At 37.1% G+C, this 14,018-nt stretch overlaps 1 protein-coding gene across 1 annotated transcript in view; it reads left to right on the top strand.

Moving 5' to 3' along the window:
• MEGF9 (multiple EGF like domains 9) overlaps positions 1 to 14,018 on the top strand; it is a 91,126-nt gene that overhangs the window by 53,332 nt on the left and 23,776 nt on the right. The window lies entirely within an intron of this gene.

The following is a 14,018-nucleotide window of genomic DNA, read 5'->3' on the forward strand; positions in this document are numbered from 1 at the left end:
ATCTCAAGATGGGTTTTTTTCATAGCAATGTTTCGAGGGTGGAGAGAGAAATAGGAGATTATACATCTCTTTTCCTTTTGGATTTGATTTCCATTCAAAATATCTAAATTTTTCAATCCCAGAGAGAGACGTGGATTTGGAGTTTCTCTAGATTCCTTTAAAAAGGTACAGAAGTGCTTCGGCCGTGATTATTTTGCCATTCAAAGTATATAGGAGTAGGTTAAAAACTGTTAATTTTGTTATTTTGGTTCTTCATATATTGTGAATTGTCTGGTATTATTTATCCCATGTGTTTCAATAATTTGGTTTTTTTCAGTCTTGTTCCTGTGTTTATAAATTCAGTAGTTTTCCAGGGAATGTTAATAATTACAAAGTCATTTACAATTAACAATATTCTTTTGTCTTTTACCTTTTCTGATTTGATTCGAACAACCCCATAAGTAGATAAGGATGATGATCCATCAAATTATAGATAAGAAGTAATAATTGAAAGGTTACAGGATGGGCTTAAGCTTGGATATCTATTAAATATCAGAGTGAGAAGAGTCAATTCTAGGTCTTCCAAAACCATATCCCATCTTCTCTCTGTTACATTAAACTCCCATGGTTTTCAGTTCTGAGCTAGTATATGCTCCTGTGTTCGAGGTCAGGAGTTCTTAACCTAACAAGAGAGAAGCACATAAAATGTAATGGTGAATATGTACATATTTTTGTGGAGGTGGTCTATAACACGTAATAACATTCAATAGATTCTCATAGGGATATGAGATACCATCAAGTTTAAGAAGTTTTATTTTAAATACTGTGGAGGAAAGACACAGACATTCTTTTCACACTGCCAAACATGGTAATATTGGCTTACAGTATCAATAATAGAATCCCTTCTCTCTCTTCTGCCAATTGCTAGCACATACACTGTGACTCTTTCTTTAATTAAGTTTTATTTTTGCTGGTTTTCAATTGATTTTAATGAATTCTACAGTTGAAAAGAATGTCCAGTAGAACAGATATTATAGGTATTTGAAAAAGTTTTGCAGAGAAATATATTTGCTTTCTTGACCAAACTGTTTATCTAAGGAAGCTGCACAATTCAGGAGAGGCAGCAGGAGGAAGAGAAGGAAATTAACAAATACTGTTCAGCCTCTATGCTTGATGTTTTACACATTTAACCTCTCTGACTTCTCAGAACAGCTTAGCTGTCTTGTTCTTAGAGGCTGAGTTAGCAATATGGCATAACTAATAAATAGCACAGCTTAGATTTGAGCCCAGGTCTGTCTGACTCCAAGGCTTTCTCCACTGTACCCTGAAATAGAATGATCAGGCTTAGATATGGCAATGTGAGTCTCAAGTAAGCACAGGTCTGGGTGTGGGTGGTCATGACTCATCCACTGGGAACTGGCCCACGGAGACATAAATCTAGAAGTCAGATCTAGGCTACAAGGAAAACAAATATTACATAGAAGAAGGCAACATAAAGTAATGAGAGTATCCATAGAGAATCATTTGAAAAGCAGGAATTAGGACATTATGAGTATCAAAGTTAAGTCTACCTAACTTGCTAGGGCTCAAATGGCAGGCATTTGACATGTGACAGATTTGAGAGCAAGTGTCATGGGCCTAGCCATTGGGTGGGAAGTAGGAAGGCAGAGCAACTGGGACCAGGAGCCAGGCATCAAGAAACTAGGGACGGGGGAACCAAGATGGCGGCGTAGGTAGACACACTGCGCCTCCTCGCACAACCAGAACTGACAGAGAATCGAACAGCAAGGGGGACTGACACCAAGGAAACAGAAAATAATCATTCATCCAGACTGGTAGGAGGGGCGGAGACGGGCACCGGGGTGGAGAGGACTCGCGTGGCTGTGGCGGGACTGAGACTGGCGGAGTGTGGGACAAATGGCGCAGGCAGTCCGAGCACTAGCAGACCCTGCGGTCCCACATTTGCACAGATAAACCCAGAGGGCCGGACTCAGAGTGGCGGAGAGTGGGGCAGGCAGAGTGGCGGGTAGCACCTTGCGGCACCACATTCGCCCACAGATAAACCTGACCAACGGCGGGCAGCGAAGCAGACCGCTGCGCAACCCAGGGCTCCAGCTCGGGGAAATAAAGCCTCAAACCTCTGATTGAAAGCGCCCCTGGGGGTTGGGGCGACAGGAGAGACTCCCAGCCTCACAGGAGAGGTTGTTGGAGAGACCCACAGGGGCCTAGAGTGTGCACAGGCCCACTTACTCGGGAACCAGCACCAGAGTGGCCCAGTTTGATTGTGGGTATCGGAGTGGAAGATTGAAATCCGGAGGAGAGTGAGGCGGGCGCCATTGCTCCCACTCGGCCCCTCCCCCACGTACAGCATCACAGCTCAGCGACCAGCATTACCCCGCCCCGGTGAACACCTAAGGCTCCGCCCCTTAAAGTAACAGACGCGCCAAGACAAACAAAAAAAAAAAATGGCCCAAATGACAGAACACTTCAAAGCTCCTGAAAAAATACAACTAAGCGACGAAGAGATAGCCAACCTATCGGATGCACAGTTCAAAGCACTGGTTATCAATATGCTCACAGACTTGGTTGAATCTGTTAGAAAAACAGATGAAAAAATGAAGCCTATGCTAAGAGAAACAGAGGAAAATGTACAGGGAACCAATAGTGATGAGAAGGAAACTGGGACTCAAATCAATGGTATGGACCAGAAGGAAGAAAGAAACATCCAACCAGAAAAGAATGAAGAATCAAGAACTTGGAAAAATGAGGAGAGGCTTAGGAACCTCCAGGACATCTTGAAACATTCCAACATCCGAATTAAAGGGGTGCCAGAAGGAGAAGAGGAAGAACAAAAAATTGAAAACTTATTTGAACAAATAATGGAGAACTTCCCCGATCTGGCAAAGGAAATAGACTTCTGGGAAGTCCAGGAAGCTCAGAGAGTCCCAAAGAAGCTGGACCCAAGGAGGAACACAACAAGGCACATCATAATTACATTACCAAGATTAAACGCAAGGACCTACATCCAAGATTACTGTATCCAGCAGAGCTATCATTTAGAATGGAAGGGAAGATAAAGTGCTTCTCAGATAAGGTCAAGTTGAAGAAGCTCATCATCACCAAGACCTTATTATATGAAATGTTAAAGGGAGTTACCTAAGAAAAAGAAGATCAAAAATTGGAACAGTAAAAATGACAGCAAACTCACAGTTATTAACGGCCACACATAAAACAAAAACGAGAGCAAACTAGGCAAACAACTAGAACATGAGGGTTGTCAATAAGGGAGTGGGAGGGGGAGAGGGGGGTAAAGGTACAGAGAATAAGTAGCATAGATGATAGGTGGAAAATAGACAGGGGGAGGGTAAAAATAGTGTAGGAAATGTAGAAGCCAAAGAACTTATGACCCATGGACATGAACTATGGGGGGGGGAATGTGGGAGGGAGGGGGGTGGGCAGGATGGAGTGGAGGGGGGGGAAATGGGACAACTGTAATAGCATAATCAATAAATATATTAAAAAAAAAAGTAAAAAAAAAAAAAAAAGAAACTAGGGACAATGGCTGCAGTTCAGCCATTGAAAATGTAGGCGACTAAGGTCAAAGGAATCAGTAGCAAATGGGGCTTAATGACAGATAGATCACTAAGGTTGATTGCATTAAATACCCTCTTCTTAGGTCAGAAATGATACCAGACTAAGGGTTTAGCAAAAGCCCAGAGGTGGAAATTAAGCACCTTTATCAATCAAGGCTAGGAGTATAAAAAGTAGAGAATGAAATAAACACAATGATATTTTAAAAGTTAATTTAGTGCAATGGTTCTCCAAGTAAGGTGCTTAGACTAATATCAGCATAACCTGGGAATTGGTTAGAAATGTAGATAGTTGGGCCCAACCCCCAGACCTGCTTACTCAGAAATTCTGGGATAGGGCTCTGCAATCAGTGCTATAACAAGCCCTTCAGATGATTCTGATGCATGCTAAAGTTTGTGGTATTTGCTCAGGGCCAATAGATAAATAGAACAAAAAAGAAAACCCAGAAAAAAACAAACAAATATGTGCATAAAAATATTTGACATATGGCAGAGGAGGTACTAAAGCTTAGGGATAAAAGGATGAACTTTTCAATGAATTGTGCTGGATAGAGCTTTGGTTATCTATAAAAAAGAAAATGAGATCGAACCTCTAACTTATATCATATAAAAATAAAATTTGGATGGATTAAAGACCTAAATATGAAAAGCAAAACATACAAGCTTTTAGGAAACATCTTAATGACCTTGATTTGGGGAAGGATTTCTTCAACAATAGTATTAATGTAATAGCAATACTTACATGGTTTTTGTTATGTGTCAGGCATTGTTCTACATGCTTAGCATTAACACATATTAACACATATTAACTAATCTTTACAACAAACCTTTGAGAGAGATTACTTTCTCCATTTTACACATGTGCAAACTGAGGCATAAAGGGTTTGTAAAATTTACTTAAGGTCATATGGCTTGTAAGTCATGAAGTCAGGATTTGAATGCAGGTGATAGAGCCCCAGAGTTCCTCCTATCTTAACACTTTGCTAATTTATAATACTTTTAAAAAGAGTGGAAAGAAAAGCCACAAACTGAGAGAAGATAATTGTAGCACATTAAATTGACAAAGGATTGCTTTTCTAGGAATAATAAAGAATATATACAAACCAATGTCAAAAATATTTGGTTGCCCAGCAAAGGAAATCATCAACAAAATAAAAAAAACACCCCACAGAATGGGAGAACATATTTCCTGATACATCTGATAAGGGGTTAAAATCCAAAATTTATAAAGAATTTACACAACTCAACAGCAAAAAAACCCAAACAACCCAATTAAAAAATGAGCAAAGGACCTGAATAGAAACTTCTCCAAATGGGACATACAGGTAGCCAATAGGCTTATGAAAAAATGCTCAATGTCACTAATCATCAGAGAAATGCAAAGTAAAACCACAATGAGGTATCATCTCACATCTGTCAGAATGGCTATCATCAATAAATCAGCAAATAACTAGTGCTAGCTGAGGATGTGGAGAAAGGGGAACCCTTTTGCACTGTTGGTGGGAATGCAGATTGGTACGCCCACTGTGGAAAGTGTGGAGATACCTCAAAAAATTAAAAATGTATCTGCCTTTCAACCTAGCTCTCCCACTTCTGGGAATACATATGAAGGAACCAAAACACTAATTCAAAAGAACATAAGCACCCCTATGTTCATTGCAGCATTATTTACAATCACCAAGATATGGAAGCAGCCCAAGTGTCCGTCAATAGATGAGTGGATAAAACAACTGTGGGACATTTACACTATGGAATACTACTCAGCTGTAAAAAAGAAGAAAATTTTACCTTTTGTGACAGTATGGATGGACCTGGTGAACATTATGCTAAGTGAAATAAGCTAGCCAGAGAAAGACAAATACCATATAATTTCACTCGTATGTGGAATCTAATGAAGAAACTGAACTAACAAGGAAAATGAGACAGACTCAGAGAGAGAGAGCAGGATGACAGCTAAGGGGGTCAGGTTAGGGGTAGAGGGATTGAGCAAAAAGGAAAAAGGACTCATGGACATGGACACCAGTGGGGTGATTGCTGGGGGGAAGGGGGATGTAAAGGAAATAGAAAAAATACAATAAAGACTAAATAAAAACTATTTGAGCAGACTCTTCATAAAAGAGGAAGCTCAGATAGTCAATAAACATGAAAACATGTTCCATCTCATTAATTATCAGCAGAATGGAATTTAAAACCACCATTCAATACCACTTCAAGCTGCCAGATTGCCAAAAGTATTTAAAGCTGATGCTGTCAAGTGTTGGTGAGGATATAGAGCAATGATACCATTATTCCATTGGTAATAGAAATGTAAATTGTTACTGCTACTTTGGGAAACAGTTAGGCATGGCTTAGCAAAGTCGATCATGCACAGACTCTATTATCTGCTGGTTCCATTCCTTGGTATACACCCTAGAGAAAAGAATGCTCATGTGTACCGGAAGAACGATCACAGAAGCATTATCCGTAATACCAAGTGAAAACAGCCCATATGTCTAGAAGAATGAATAAGTAAATATGGTTATTTTCATGCAATGAAATATAATGCAGCAGTAAAAAATGAATAAAATCAAAGAAAATCATTTTTATTAATATAAAGTTTAAGAGCAGGCAGAACGATATGATTTTTAATAATACATACCGAGATGGTAAAACTCTTAAAAAGCTAAAGAATGAGTAATAATTGGGGGGGGGAAGTACAGGGAATTAGAAGCATAATTGGTAGATACAAAATAGACAGGGGGAGGTTAAGAATAGTATAGGAAATGGTGAAGCCAAAGAACTTATATGTATGACTCATGGAGGGGGAATACTGGTGGGAGGTGGGTGCAGGGTGGAGGGGTAGAAACGGGAGAAAAAAATGGGACAACTCTAATAGCATAATAAATAAAATATACTTAAAAAAAGAATGATGAATACTCGTTTTGGGGGCAAGAGAAGGGGATGCAGTTGAGGAGGACCACTTAAGGGGCTTTTTAAATGCCTTGCTGGTGGGTATCAAAGTGTTGAGTTCAGTTTTTCCACCTCCTACCCTCCCCAGACCCCCTTAACTGTCATTGAGCAAAAAGGAAAAAAGACTCCTGGACAACAGTGTGGTGATTGCAGGCGTGGGGTGGGAGGGGAGGGAGGTATAAGGGGATTAAATGGTAATGGAAAAAATACAATAAAAATCATTATAAAAAAACCCAAAGTGTTGAGTTTATTTTTCTTTAAATTATATTGTCTCTAAAATTTTCTACTTCTGAATGAATGATATATTTCACAATTAAAGAATGAAGACATAAAAAGCTTTGCAAGGTTATATCAATAAAGCTGTTGGGGGTGGGGGGAAGCTTTGCAAGGAAACTGGCTGGAATATGGGGCGTTTGCAAGCAGTGCTAGATACTGGTAGGGAACTGAGTTCCGAGATCTTAGGTTTGTACTGAGATAGATCAGAAGCAATGTCTCATAATTTTGGCAATTATTTTAAAGTCCAATTCATCAGAGGGGATACTTAAATGAGCAACTATTGAGCCAGGAGAATATTAACATAGGAAGCTTCGTCTAGAAGCGTTGCAGATCTATTAAGATGAGTACATTAAATCCTTCTGGTTTGCTTTCATTAAGTACATAGAGGTAATCTGTAACATATGAGAGAGATTAAAAAAACATTGTACAAGTAGGCAGAAGATCTAATTCTGATTACCCTCTGGTTGTGTGACCTTAATAATTGAGTCTATTTACATTGCTGAAACTCTACCAATTAGGGAAATTGAGAATATTAATATTTTACTAATATGGAGCTGCTAATATTTGGAAGACACTTAAATATGTAATTTTAGTTATTTTTCACAATATTTTGAAACAGAGTATTCTTATTTTTCAGATGTGAAAATTTCCACAATAATCAAACAGCTAGAAAGTTGCAAAGCTGAGACTAATGAATGTCATAGAATTATTATAAGGACTAAATTAAATAATGCTTATATAAAAACTGTGGTATGTATTTTCTTTTTAGCTCCATAGTAGGAACTCTATAAATGTTGGTACTGCCTTCTGACCATTCTGCCCACTAAAGGTTCAGAACTCAAAGGCTTAGGACTTGGATTCACATGACTTGGTCCCCAGCACTTGTCAATATCAACATTTTGAGTTAAACAGGTTTTAGTTTGCTCTTCTGGAAACTAAGCCACCACTTACGCTGTCATTTCTGTGAGAAAATTAGTTCTAAATTCTAGGCACTACAAGTTAATTTTTGTAACACAGCATGTGCACAGATCAAGTATTGATAATTACCCCTTCACTACGTAAATCTTTTACAATGGTTACAAAAGAATAAAAATGTTAACATATTTGAGGAGCATTTTCTTCAAGAAAATGATACTGGGACTTCATACTTTTTCTCTTTTCTGAATAAACTTTTGAAATGCAGAAATCTCCAGTCAAATAATGGAGTAATTGTGTGGGTTTAAGAATTCTTATGGCTGTATTTCTTCCATTAAAAAAAAAGTTAAGGAAGTAAGAAATAACTTTCCTAGTTGAATTAACTTGGTTTTCCCAAGTTGTGGCTTGGGAAATAAGACACTTTTTATTTTTTTGCCATTAAGTTTTACTTCTGACTTTTTAAATAAAATTTAAATTTCTGACATTTAAATTTGATTTTGGTAAGATCAGCTATTAAAGAATATTTTTGTACTGAGTCAATACCCTTTCTGAGTATTAAAAGTTTCTGTCTGAATATGGATTTCCTCTAAACATATTTTAGACTATTTGCCCTAAAAAATACAAGGAATGTTTAGCATAATGGCCTAATGTTTTCAACAATAAAGCTATCTTTTCTTTCCCTCCAGAAATGGAGCTTTGCTCATTGCATAATGGCCTTTTCCATGATTGTGGAAAGATAGAGGAACACTAAATGCAGGTGGTGTTTTGTCAAAATGCTTAATTATTGAGTTTATTTCATAACAGAAGAGGAGAAACTATTTTTAACTTTATACTACCGTGACATAAACATGAAATTAAGAATTATTAATAACTTTCATTTTGTTTATTTTCCCATGTAAAGGGTTTTTCTGGTCAGAAAGACTTTTTCTAGCTGTCTTTTTTAAAGATTTTATTTTTTTAGAGAGAGGGTAAGGGAGTTGAGAATAGAAGGAGAGAAACATCGATGTGAGAGACAAACGTCTATCAGTTGTCTCTTGTGTGCTCCCCAACTAGGACTGAACTCACAATCCAGGCTTGTGCCCAGACTGGGAATCAAACCAACAATCTTTCACTTTGCAGGACCATGTCCAACCAACTGAGCCACACTGGTCAGAGCTCTAGCTGTCTTTTAATATTATTTTTAAATTATCGAGAGGGTATATTATCCACAATTTACTGGTAATTTCAGACTGTATTTTACTAGTACGTTCAATCTCTTCCTAAACTAAATTGTTTTTAGTTATTAAAAAAAGAATATGAAAAAAATTGATACATTTAATTATCTATTTTTTCTGTTTCTTGTTCTTTTCATGTCAGACTGCCAACAGGTAAACTATCTGAGGAAAGAGGAAGAAGGAAAAGCAAGACTTCTGAATAAATTAATTTCCCCTAATTATAACCGTATCTTTGGTTATTCTGTGACTGCTTGAGTTAAAATTGATAACATGATATCTAAAGGTCTGCTATATACACACTTTATAGCTTGTAAATCTTAGAAAGAAAATAAACAATGTTTTTGATATGACATGAAAGACATTTGACAATTTAGGAAAAAAGTTAAATCAATTAGCAAGTTGGTACAAGAGCACATCAGGTCTTGCTGGCATTAGTTCTACCTAATGTAGGATTTTGCTGATCCTTTCCTTTCTTAATTTTTTTATCCTCACCCAAGGACATGTTTACTGATTTTTAGAGAGAGGGGAAGGGAGGGAGAGACAGAGATATAGAGAGAAACAATGATGTGAGAAACATCGATTGCTTCCTGCGTGTGCCCTGACTGGGGGACCGAACCAGTGATCTGTTGGTGTACAGGACAACACTCAACCAGCGGAGCCGCCCAGCCAGGGCTCCTTTCTCGGTTTTGAAGTATCTTTTCAAAAATCTTTTCTACCAATTTGTTCATGATGTACTTTCTTTTCCTAGCCACATTTTTGCTCCAATCCAGTAATTACCCCATAAATTCTTGCCATTTTTCTAGGTTTGGTAACAGAATTTGAAAAGTAAATAACTTAGTCTTGTCTTTCTTTGCCTAAGAGCGATTCTAACCCATTTTTCTTACAATTCATAGAGAAAAATTCAAGCTCTCAGATCATTGTCCTTATCTCCATATTTCTTTCATTTTTGAGTACTGAGTATGTGCCAGACACTGCTAAGTACCCTGCAGAGTTTGGTATAATTGTCTTCATTTTACAAATGAGAATACTGGGTCCAAGATTCCAGCTAGTAACTAGCAGAGCTGGAATTTGAACTGTCTCTCTCTGTCTCCTCAGGCTATGAATTTTCCATAGACCCTGATACCTCCCTTCCTGTGTTCCACCCTTCCCACCCTAGTCAGTGTGATTATAAAATAATGGAAAATCTGAAGACTCCCCACCCACCCATCTTAAACAAAACAGAACCTTTAAAAGGACATTTTAGTTAGTACTTGTATGACATAAATATGTACCCCATCTCGAGATAGCACACCATTGAATTTCCTTTTGAAATATGAATAGCTTCATGCCAGAAATGTATTACTTATTTACATTTTAAGGAATAATTTTTAAGTATTCAAACCTTGTAACAGTCGCTCATACCTATGAGGTGATAAAGTCTCTAAGCACTGACACCATAAGAAAATCTGAGAATTCCATATAGGATAGTTCAAGATATGTGTAGTATATGCTTAGTTATACTTAGCGCAGCTTGGTTCCACAAGGCTTGTGCTTCCTTTATAATTAATTCTGTATTCTTTTTTTCTGATAAAATTCTCCATACGATGTTAGTACTTCACTACCAGCTAAGTCATATCTATAAAGAGTGACACCAGATGAGCAATTCTGTGTTAAATTCTCTGTTAGTTTATCTCAGTGGTATAGATTTCTGACTTCTATTCAAAATCCAGTTCTTTGCCCTTACTCTCTAGATATAAAGATGTGAGTCTTTGGTTCTTTCATTCAGACCTATGGATAAGCCTAAGTCTTTTGTTAACAGGCCTATTTTTTTTTTCTTCTCTGCATTTATATCACTGACCTTTGCTTCAAAAAGCATTCAATGGTCTTTAACAGAGGAAGACTATGAAAGGGAGTGTTGTAAAGCCTTTATTCTGTAAAAGAAGTCACACAGGGAAAGCTTTATATTTGCTGAGTGATTTAATTCTTATACATGCAGAGCTTGGCCATGGTAACATGGTGGAAAAGCCTACTAGTGCAGCCTCACAATTAAACTTCCCCACTCCATTCTGTGTATTTTTTACAAAGAAAGAAAAGAGTACTTCCTTTCCTGTTGTTTTAAAGTCTACCCAAAAAAAGCAAAGCGTGGTATCTAGACTAGTCAACTACTTTATCAAGATTCATAAAGCCATCATGGATTATTTTTTAAAACCATCACCTAAGGGGCATATACTCCAGGGAGAAAAATACCTGCTTTAATCAGTCTTCTGATTTAAGAATTATGAAGGGCAAGTCCACCTACAAGAATAGCATCTGTGCCCTGGCTGGGTGGCTCAGTTGTTGGAGTGTCATCCTGTACACCAAAAGGTTGTGGGTTTGATCCCTGGTCAGGGCACACACCTAGATTGTGGGTTCGATTCCTGGTTGGGGTGTGTACGGGACACAACCAATCGATGTTTCTCTCTCCCTTCCTCTCACTCTAAAAATCAATAAAAGCGTATCTTCAGGTGAGGATTGAAATAAAAAAGAATAGCATCTACTTTGAGAACATTGACTATACCTTACATTATTAATATATTAAGAATCAACAATAACATTAATTATTAGTATTATATTATTAGGTATTCCAAGATAATACCTTTTTCTCATACATGGTGGGTTGGTCAAACACTGTAATTAAAAGTAACTGTTTTTCTTCTGTATACTGAATAACCTAGTGTCTGTAGAGCAATGAAAAACAAGCATATTTTAGTTAATATTTTAAAAGCTTTGAAAATTGGCTAATGAAATGATGTTAGCCATTCTCTGAAAGATACATTATATCCTTTATAGTTTTCTGACACTATAGCAAGATTGCAAGACTTAAGTTGATTGGTTCCTTCTCGTTGAATCGTAAGATATTCGTGAGCTTCATATTTAGTGAATACAGATTTACTTTAGCAGGTCTTCAAGTACCTTGGGATGTCCTTGTGTGAGACTGTATATCTGTATATGGGTGTATTTTTTCTTTTCTTTTAAAATTTTTTGCAAAGTTACTTAAGAAATATGGTTGCTAATATAAATTTCTGTCACTGTTAAAAAACAATGCTCATCTTCTATACTAAGTACAGATTTTAATTAAGCTTTAAGCATCAAAATAGTTGGGCTTGTATCTTCTGAGAAACTTGGACTTTGCTAGGCTGCAATTTCTCTTCAAGCAGGAAGACCCCTTAGCTTTTGTCACAGAAGATCTGAAATCTACTAGCAGTGAGAAAAGAGATGGGGGTTTATTTTGTGCAAGGCAGAAACAGCTCACTGGGGTAAGAACCTAAATATATGGTGAATTGTGGTGCTTGCAATCTACATAATGAGGCTTGATGCCCACGTGGGTGTCAAGTTGTTCGGCAGGCAAATTTAGGGTCAAATTTAAGGAGGGCTGGTAGCATTGTATAATGGGAAGGTCTGGCTTTGTATAAATTATTACTAGATGCACACAATAACTTTAACCTTTATGAATTTCCTCAATAATATGGTAAGGATTATGACCTTCCCCTAACAGAGCTATTTTGAGGATTAGGGAGAATATATACTTATTGACATAGTCCCTCAGTAATGATGGCTCGTTGTTTTTATCATCAACATACTCATCATTACGCCTGCTTTCAGATGCTTCCATTTTACATTTTCTGTAAAATTCTTTGTTAGTTAAGAAATTGAATAACCCAATACACTAGGCAGCTTTAAGATAGAAATACAGATTTTGATAGGTTACTTCTCAGGATACAAGACTCTTGCATGAGCTTGGCTTTCTTTCTCTTCTGGATTGGTTTTGTTTGAGGAAAGCTCTAAAAAGTATTCCATGTAGAACTGTTCTTCTACTCCTTTTTGGCATACCCTGAGATACTGCAGAGAACCATGATAAGTGAGAGAGAGAATAAACTGCTGCTCAAAATACTTTTATAGTAATAGAAGGCAAAAGCCTTATTATTTTGTTCAGGGAGTGCTGATGAAGAGAAAGGCACATCTCACATATTTTTAAAAATCCTTAGGTTTGTATGGTACAAGTAAAATACACAGTTGAAAGTTGTTATACTTCCATTTTTCAAAGTTCAATCCAAAGTTCCAATAACTCTCAAATTTAGAACTTCTATTTTTATGACAGAAATGGGAATATGGGAAGTAGTAGGGATTACTTTGACTGATGGTATGTGTAAGAGCTGTCTGTGTAAGTATTTAACAGTCCAAGCTTGGGCTCCTGATCTAAAATGAACACCACCATAGAGGCTCATTATTAGAAACTAAATCTCTAAAAAAATTATATTGAAAAGCAGTTCTACCTTAGGTTGTCTCCGATCCAACAAAACTGATGCCAAAATCTACTCAGATGAAGCCTAAAAATTTGAGGTGCAGAATGAGCATATAAAGAAGGGTTATACTGTTGGGAAAAAGGGAGAGAATTTTAGCTTTTCTGAGAATTCCAGTAATTAGTTTAGCCCTTCATCTCTCTTTTTCCCTTCCAGCACTTGATTCTAAAACTTAGTGTATATATTTATTGAGCATTTATTTGTCAAGTGTATATTAAGTGCTTACAGCAGGCCAGGTACTATATGAGACTATCAGGGTATTAAGGTGGCTAAGATATGGCTCCTGGACTCAGCAAACTTACCAAGTAAGATGTATGAAATGAAAATAGTTATACTACACTATCCATAGGCTTGAGCTACGTCTTGAGGATAATAAAAAATAACTGTATGATACAGTCTGTGCCTCAGGTCTTTAACAAATTAACTAGAGAAACAAGAGTTACAGATATGAAAGAATACAGAACAGACTATAATTAAGGTTAAAATTTATGGTGCAGAGAATGTGAAGTTAGGAAGCCAAAAAGATCTCTTTAGACTACTCAGAGAAAACTTTCTTAGAAAAAGATGAGCCTGAAAGGAAATTTTTTGAGAGGTGGAGGAGGAAAGACATTCTAAGAGAGATGTTTGTAGAGGAAATAATACCAAGGGAAATTTAACAGAACGTGGTGATTTACACAGGTTTGGGTGAGTGATTGTGAGGGCATATGGGGCAGAGAGGACTTGGAATTGGCAATGGATGTTTAAGTTTCACTGATTGGAAAGAGGTGATATTAATG

Source organism: Desmodus rotundus, chromosome 1, assembly GCF_022682495.2.
Source record: "Desmodus rotundus isolate HL8 chromosome 1, HLdesRot8A.1, whole genome shotgun sequence".
Lineage (NCBI taxonomy): Eukaryota > Metazoa > Chordata > Mammalia > Chiroptera > Phyllostomidae > Desmodus > Desmodus rotundus.